This window comes from Nannospalax galili, unplaced genomic scaffold, assembly GCF_000622305.1.
Source record: "Nannospalax galili isolate Female #2095 unplaced genomic scaffold, S.galili_v1.0 scaffold280, whole genome shotgun sequence".
Taxonomy (NCBI): Eukaryota; Metazoa; Chordata; class Mammalia; order Rodentia; family Spalacidae; genus Nannospalax; species Nannospalax galili.
The window spans coordinates 1,013,079-1,021,661 of NW_008347808.1; positions in this window are offsets into that span (position 1 = coordinate 1,013,079).

Sequence of the window (8,583 nt, forward strand, 5' to 3'; positions counted from 1 at the left end):
AATTCATTCAGAAGTTTATCCCTATCTTCCGTTAGTTCTTTGATTTCTTTGTGTGTTCTTAAAATTCACTGAAATCTTTTATCATGTTTATAATTGTTCTTTTAAGTCCCATGTCCTATGTTATCTCTAGAGAGTTCTCATTGTAGTCCTCTAGAGGACTATTGGTACTTTGTCGGGATATATTATTTTTGTTTTTCATGTTATTTTTTTCTCTGTGACTTTGAAATGTGAATTTCTTTCTTAGTTTCTGATTCTTGTGTGAGACTCAAGCCTTCCTTTTTTGAATTTAAATCTGCTTCTTTTTTGTAAACTTTATGTGCCTTTGTGGTTTACTTGTTGGGATGAAAAGCTGGTTGGTCTACGCGTCAGGTTCTCTCTTTTGATTTTACATTGGAGTGGCCTAATTGCTTTTGTCTTCAGGAGTTCTCACAGAGGCCCAAGTGAGATGAGGCTCAGATGCTCTCAGGCTTTCTTCTAAGGTCTGTGTCCCTCCAGGAAAGACGCTGCCCTCAGGAATTTTGGGGCTGGGCTGGCCTGGGAGCAGGGACCAGGAAAGATGCTGGTCTCAGGATGCCCAGAGGCTGTGCCACACAGGGAAGTAAAGGGAGGTGAGGGGGCGACCAGGCCCAGAGGGTTCCTGGGGGCTGCATGGAGGAACTGGATTGTTCCAGATGCAAAGGATCAGGAAGCAGCGGTGGCTCTGGGCCGAGAGGCTAGCCCAGCTGTTTGGGGTGCCAAGACAAGAAATGGGCCTGTACCCAGGCTACGAGGAGAGACGCAGTGGTGGAGCTGGGAGGGTGAAAGGGGCTGTGGGAGTCAAGGTGTGGTGGGCCCATTGGACTTATCCAGGGAAGGTGCTGGTACCAGGACACTGGAGGTTGTGCAGCCCAGGAAGCAAAGCAGTTTAGTACTTTTTAAGTAAATATATTAACTATTTGAGAACTTCATACAATGTATTTTGATCATATTTCTCCTTGTCCCAAACCCTGTCAGATCCATTCCCATCTCTCTTACTCAGCCATCTTCTTGTTTTTTTTGTTTTCTCCCCTATTGAATGCAGTATGTGTTGGCTCACTACTTTTGGGTGTGAAACATGCTCTGGAATACGGCCAAGCAAGGATAACACCCTTACAGAAGACTAACTCTTTGTGTTCCAGCAGTTGCCATACACCAATAGCTCCTTAGAAACAGGTGGGACATTCTGCCCACCTTCCCCCTCTATGCTGGGATTTTGTCTGGCTTTAGATTGAGTAGGTCTTATACATGCTCTCATGACTGCTGTGAGTTCATCTGTACAATTACCTCACTGTCTGGAAAGCACTCTTTCCTTATAGTCATCTATCACCTCTGGGTCTTAAAATCTTTCTGCCTCCTCTTCCAGGATATGACACTGATGCTTCTTTTGGGACCAAGCATGCCAAAGTCTCTTATTATTTGCACATTGACCAGTTGGGGGTCTGTGTGATAACTTCCTTTTACTACAAGAAGAAGCATCTTTGATCAGGGTTGAGAGATGCAGTTATCTATGGGAATATCAAAAAGTCATTAGGAGTCATTTTAATACTATGTCCATTTAGTAGAATATTAGTAGTTGGTTCTCCCTGTTCTCCTCTATGGCCTATGACCCATCTAGCCACAGCTTCTAGGCCCCAGTACCAGTGCCAGGTATAGGTTCCATCTCATGCAGGTGGCCTTAAATCCAATTAGAGGGTTGTTGGTTAAGTCCGTAATATTCATGCTGCTATTGCACTAGTGAGCATAGTTTGCAAGATAAGTCATTACTGTAGTTCACGTGGTTTACAGCACTTCTTAACAGAAAGTAGGGTTGAAGTCACTCAAATCAGCAGCTCCTCTCAGTGCTACAGCAAGAACTTAGCCACAAATATGATAAATAAGAACTATGAAGTGTTATAAAAAGTATTAAGGTAAAAGAGGAATGATATCTCAAATGGACAGATGACCACAACTTTCCTAATCATTTGGTCTCTGGGGAGACTGGTCAACAGACCTCCAAAAGGATTTGTCTTTGTCTTTTGTTCTCACTGTGGGCTCCTTCCTGATGCTCCTTTCCACCATTTTCAGATCTTCTCTAATTCTCTCTCTCTCTCTCTCTCTCTCTCTCTCTCTCTCTCTCTCGTCTTTCTCCCTCCCTCCCTCCCTCCATCTCTCCCTCCCTCTCTCTCTCGTTCCTTCTCTCCTGCCCTTTATTTGCTCATTTTTTTTAACTTTTACAAGAACCTTATTGAGAATGTGATACATGCATATAAGGTGTTTTAATCAAATCCATGCCCACTCCCTCCCTTCCAACACCTCCGATACCTCCCCATCACTTTTTTTCTTCTTTCATTTATTTATTTTTATGGGACTTTTGGGTACTCTAACATTCCCCCCTCCAAAGAGGTAACCCTAAAATCTTTTAAGGATTAGATACAAGCTCCTAAATGCTTTTGGCATTTTTGGCCTTTGGAACAGAGTATGTTGCTAACAGGCCCAAGGACATTTTGACTTTTAGCCAAGAAACTGGTCACTTTTCTTTGGGGTCTTTTTACCCTAACTGCCCAGCCAATTCCTACCTCCTATTCTTATCATGCCATTGTCTGAAGAGGTTACCCAAATTGCCAATAGGGAATAGGGATGCAGACTGCTGGCTTCTTCCATGCTGTACAGGGGCGCAGGGTGAGGCAGTTGGAGTACTCCTTCAGTGGTGTCTGAAGAGGTTACCCAAATTGCCAATAGCGGGTGGGGACACAGACCACTCTGGCTTCTTCCATGCTGAACAGGGATGGAGGGTGAGGCAATTGGAGTGCCCCTTCAGTGGGTCTATCTAAAAGACTACCAAATTGCATAACTCTTATCTCTAAGGGGAAAAGAAAGTCCTTGACTGGTGAATAGGAGATGTGAAGGAGAAGTAAAGGCAAGAGTAATTAGCATTACAAGTTCTAGACAGGGAACTACAAAAAAGTCAGGACAGGGCAATTTTCAAATGTTCATATGAGAGTCCATTGGGATTTCTTGACAAGGGCTTCCAAAATCATCCCTCTATTGGATTACTGCTCATTTTCCTTTTGTCTTCCAAGGCTGGACTCGAGAGTGATGGATTCAGGATTTGCTTTCAGGTATTTTGATAGCTGTTGTCATAGTTAGAATCAGTGTCAGTTCCCTCTCAAAGGCTTCTAAATAGGGGGAGAAAAATTTATCCATCATTTTAGAACAATAGCTGGTTGTTTCCCTTAGCTACAGGTGGGCACTGCAGTATTGGAGACTAAGATTTGAAGTCTCATATCTGAGCAGCACTTTCTGGTTAGGAACAAAATCATCAATAAGAAATAATTGTCTAAATAACTTTTTATATAGACTTAAGCCTAATGTCTGGGAAGTGTAATCCCTTGAACTCTTAAATATACTGATGACTTTACTCTTTGGTTATACTTTCCTTTTGGGTGTTTAAGACCATACAGTTGGCCCAAGAAAATCAATTTATTTTTACAATTAAGGTCATTTAAGGATCTGTTCCTCAGGGTCACATGGGCTTGGGAGGAGCTCCTGGCTCCTTTCTGGTAAAAAGAATTTACCAGTTCATCTATGTGAAGATAAGTCAAAGGTCATGTTCAACCATGTCTAGCTTCACTTGGAAGCATGAATGAGATATTTCCTCTAAGTTGACCCTCCTATTTGTAGACTGGACACTGGTTCAAGTCCATCTCTTGGAGTCTCTGTGTCCACCCTGAACAAGAGGGCCGGTGACTCACCACATTTACAGGACATTTTGAGAAATGTTCCATAGTCCCCTGGAACTTGGTCGACCTTGGAGGGCAGGGGGCAAAAACTGTCCTTTAAGTCCCTCTGACCACATTAGTATAGGCCTTAAAGTATGGCTGTTAAACATCCGATAAGGTTAATTCCACCAGTCTGGTGCTTTTAATTATCATGTGCTATGTAGATAAGGCTTAGTAAAGAACCAAATATTCTCAGATAAACATTGACTAGATTTATATTTTGTTCCTTAAACTAGTTTACTGAACTATGACCATAGAAATTTTATATGTGTATTATTTTTGTCTCACCATTTATATATAACAAACCTCAACAGACCTTTATCACTTGCTTAGACTTTCTCATTTTTTCTGTCTATTTTGGAAAATACCTCCATTCCCATATCCTTTTAACATCTTTTACATTCTCATTTTCTTTTTTAAAAATAATTATGAGACATAATAGCATTAACAAATTTTCCATCGGTTGTGAAACTTCTTTTTCTGGGGATACTAAGCAATGCTTATTCCCATTTAAGGTCAATAGGATGAGTCCTTTGGGAAGGAGGGGTATAACTGGGTCATATGGTAGGTTCAGTTTTAGTGTTTTAAGAGTTCTCCACACTGTTTTCCATAGAGGTTGCCCTAGTTTGCAGTCCCACCAGGAGTGAACCAGTGTTCCCCTTTCTCCACATCCTCGCCAGCATTTGGTATCATTTGTTCTCTTGATCCTAGCCAGTCTGATTGGAGTAAGGTGATACCACAGGGTGGTTTTAATTTGAATTTCCCTAATTACTATGGATGTTGAAGACTTTTTGAGATGTTTCTTAGCCATCTTTATTTCTTCCTTTGAGAACTCTGTTTAGATCTTTAGCCCATCTTTTAATTGGGTCACTTGGTTTCTTGATTCTTTGGTTTTTGAGCTCTTTATATATTCTGGATGTTAAATATTTGTCAGATGTGTCACTGGTGAAGATTTTTTTCCCATTCTGTAGTTTTTCTCTTCGCTTTTTTTGATTTTTCTTTTACTGTACAGAAGCTTTTCAGTTTAATGAGGTCTGACTTATTGATTGCTGACCTTAATTCCTGAGCAATTTCTGCCTGATTTAGAAAATCCTGTCCTACACATGTATCTTGTAAGTTACTGCCAATATTTTCTTCTAATAGTTTCAGGATTTCCTGTTTCACATTGAGGTCTTTGATCCATTTGGAGTTGACTTTTGTTCAAGGCGAGAGATAAGGATCTAGTTTCATCCTTCTACAGGTGGAGATCCAGTTTTGCCAACACCATTTGTTGAAGATGCTGTCTTTCCTCCACTGTGTGTTCTTGGCGTCTTTGTCAAGTATCAGGTGGCTGAAATTCCATGTATTTAGGTTTGGATCTTCAATGATGTTCCATTGATCTATTTGTCTGTTTTTGTGCCAGTACCATGCCGTTTTTATGACTATTCCTCTGTAGTATACATTGAGATCTGGTACAGTAATCCCCCCAGCGTTGCTTTTTGTGCTCAGGGTTACTTTGGCTATCCAGGGTCTTTTGCACTTCCATATGAATAAAGATGGATTTTTATAATTCTGTGAAATATGTCATGGGGATTTTGATTGGGATTACATTGAATTTATATATTGCTTTTGGGAGGATGGTCATTTTCACAATATTACTTCTTCCAATCCATGAACATGGGAGGTCCTTCCATCTCCTGGTGTCTTCCTCAATCTCTTTCTTTAACGATTTAAAATTTTCATTGTAGAGATCTTTGGTGCTTTTGGTCAGATTTATTCCAAGATATTTTATTTTTTTTTTGCAGCAACTGTGAATGGGAGCATTTCCCTGTATTCTTTCTCCAATTGCTTATTATTGGTATATAGGAAGGCTACTGATTTTTGTAGATTGATTTTATAACCTGCCACTATACTGAAAGTGTTGACCAGTTCTAGCAGTTTCCTAGTGGAACTTTTGGGATCTCTCAGGTATAGTATCATACCATCTGCAAAAAATGATAGTTTGACCTTTTCTTTTCTAATTAGTAATCCTTTAATTTCCTTCTCCTGTCCTATTGCTCTAGCAAGAGTTTCAAACACTATGTTGAAAAGGAGTGGAGATAGTGGACATCCTTGTCTGGTTCCTGATTTCAATGGGAATGCTTCCAGTTTTTCTCCATTTAGAATGATGTTGGCTGTGGATTTGTTGTATATAGCTTTAATTATGTTGAGGTATGTTCCCTCCAGTTCAATTCCCTCTAGGACTTTGAACATAAATGCATGTTGAATTTTGTCAAAAGCCTTTTCTGCATCTATTGAGATTACAATGTGGTTTTGTCTTTGAGTCCATTTATATGATTAATGATGTTTATTGACTTGCTTATATTGAAACACACCTGCATCTCTGGGATAAAGCTTACTTGATCATGGTGAATGATCTTTTTGATGTGTGTCTGTATTAAGGATATGCATTAAGGATATGGGTCTATAGTTTTCTTTTTCGGTTGTGTCTTTACCTGGTTTGGGTATTAGAGTGATGGTGGCTTCATAGAAGGAATGTGGGAGTTCTCCCTCTGCTTCTATCATTTTGAATAAGTAGTATTGGTTTGATGTCTGCTTTAAAGGTCTGGTAGAATTCTGCTGTAAATCCATCTGGGCTGGGGCTTATTTTAGTTGGGAGGCTTTGTATTGTTAAGGTTCAGATAGCCCTGCCCCCTCACCAACAGGATCCCAAGGACTTCTCATGCTCCTGAGAAAAGGGAACCTAGCTGATAAGCACCTTGGTCTTTGATGTCAAGAGAAGCAGACTTTTCTCCACTGTTTGGCCAACACAGTAGGCTTCTCCTTTGATCTCTAAAGAGAACAGGTTTTAAGAGTCCAGCTCTCCCACCTCCCCCAGCCCAACTTTTTAAAAAAATACATCTTCCCACCTTCTGCAGGAAGCAGAAGCCTCCCTTTTTAAAAGACCTCAGCTCAAGACCCCAGCAGACATTTTCCCTGCCAGGAAGGGAATCTGTCCCATGTGCTCCTTTGCTAATAAACCCTATTTTGATGGAGTTTTATCTGTGTCCTGGTCCCTTCTCCTCCATTTGCTTGTTCTCCGCCAAGTTTTTACCTATCATGTATTACTGTTTCAATTTCTTTAGATGTTATGGGTCTGTTTAAACTGTTGATATCTTCTTGGTTTAACTTTGTTGGTTCCCATGATTTCAAATATCCATCCATTTCTTTTAGACTTTGAGATTTAGTAGCATATAGGTTTTTAAAATATTCCCTTATAATGGTCTGGATCTTTTGGGTGTCTATTGTGATGTTTCCCCTTTCATCTCTGATTTTGTTGATTTGGATTTGCTCTTTCTTTCTTTTGATTAACTGGGCTAAGGGTCTGTCTATCTTCTTTAGCTTTTCAAAGAACCAGCCCTTAGATTCATTGATTCTTTTATTGTTTTCTTTGTTTCTATTTCATTAATTTCTGCTCTGATTTTTGTTATTTCTTCTCTTCTGCTGGGTTTGGGTTTCATTTGTTCTTGCCTTTCCAGTGCCTTGGGTTGCATTGTTAGGTCATTTATTTATGCTTTTTCTAATTTTTTTAATGTGGGCACTTAGAGCTATAAATGCCCCTCTTAGGGCTGCTTTTAATGTATCCCAGAGGTTGTGTTGTGTTGTATTGTCCTTTTTGTTGAATTCCATGAATACTTTTATTTCTTTCTTAATTTCTCCTTTGACACACTCATTGTTTAGGAGTGTGTTGTTCAATCATCACGAGTTCGTGTAGTGACTAGGACTTTGTCCAGTGTTGATTTTGATGTTACCTTAAAGGATAGGACCTTAAGGTAAAAGGATGGAAAAGAATATTCCAAGCAAATGGCACTAAGAAACAAGCAGGGGTTGCAATTCTAATATCTGACAAAATAGACTTCAAAGTAAAACTAATCTGAAAATATAAGGAGGGTTACTTCATATTAATCAGTGGAACAGTTAACCAAGAAGACATTACAATCCTTAACATATATGCACCAAATTCTTGTGCACCCAAATTCATAAAAACAACACTGTAGGACTTTAAGACACAGATTAACCCCAACTCAGTAATAATAGGGGACTTCAATACCCCACTGTCTCTGTTAGACAGGTTAACTGGACAAAGAATAAACTGAGAGATGTCTGAATTAAATGATACCATACATCAAATAGATCTAACAGACATCTTTTGGTTATTCCACCCAAACACCAAAGAATACATTTTTTACTCAGAACCCCATGGAACTTTTTCAAAAATTGACCACATCCTGGGCTGCAAAACAAACCTCAACAAATACAAAAATACAGAAATAATTCCATGAATTCTATCAGACCACAAAGCAATAAAGCTCATTTTGTTTTGTTTTAAACAAGATCTTTGTATATATCCCAAGCTAGACTGAAATTGCTATTGTCAAAAACAGGCCTCAAACTCAAGATTCATCTACCTCAGCCTCACAAGTACTGGGATTTTTAATTTTTAAAAAAATCCATTATATGCTCCTGGCCTGCTCTCCCGCCCTCAGGCCTCTCTGGGGGTAAGTCTACTGTGCAGCCCTCTGCGCCTTGACTCTGCCAGCCGCGCTCACCCTACCATCTTCCCCGCTGTTCTCTACTCTAAGCTTGGGCCCTGTGCCATTCCTAGTCTTGGGGCCCCAGACACCTGGGGAGCCACTGCTGATTCCTGACCCTGTTCACCCCCACCGGCTTGGTGCCTTCCTTGGGCCCCAGGAGCACTGCCTCTAGACCCAGCACTAGCCCCACCTCTCTCTGCTTCCTGATCCTGCAACACCCGCCAGCCTCTTTCTGGGGCTGACAGCCTCTTTCT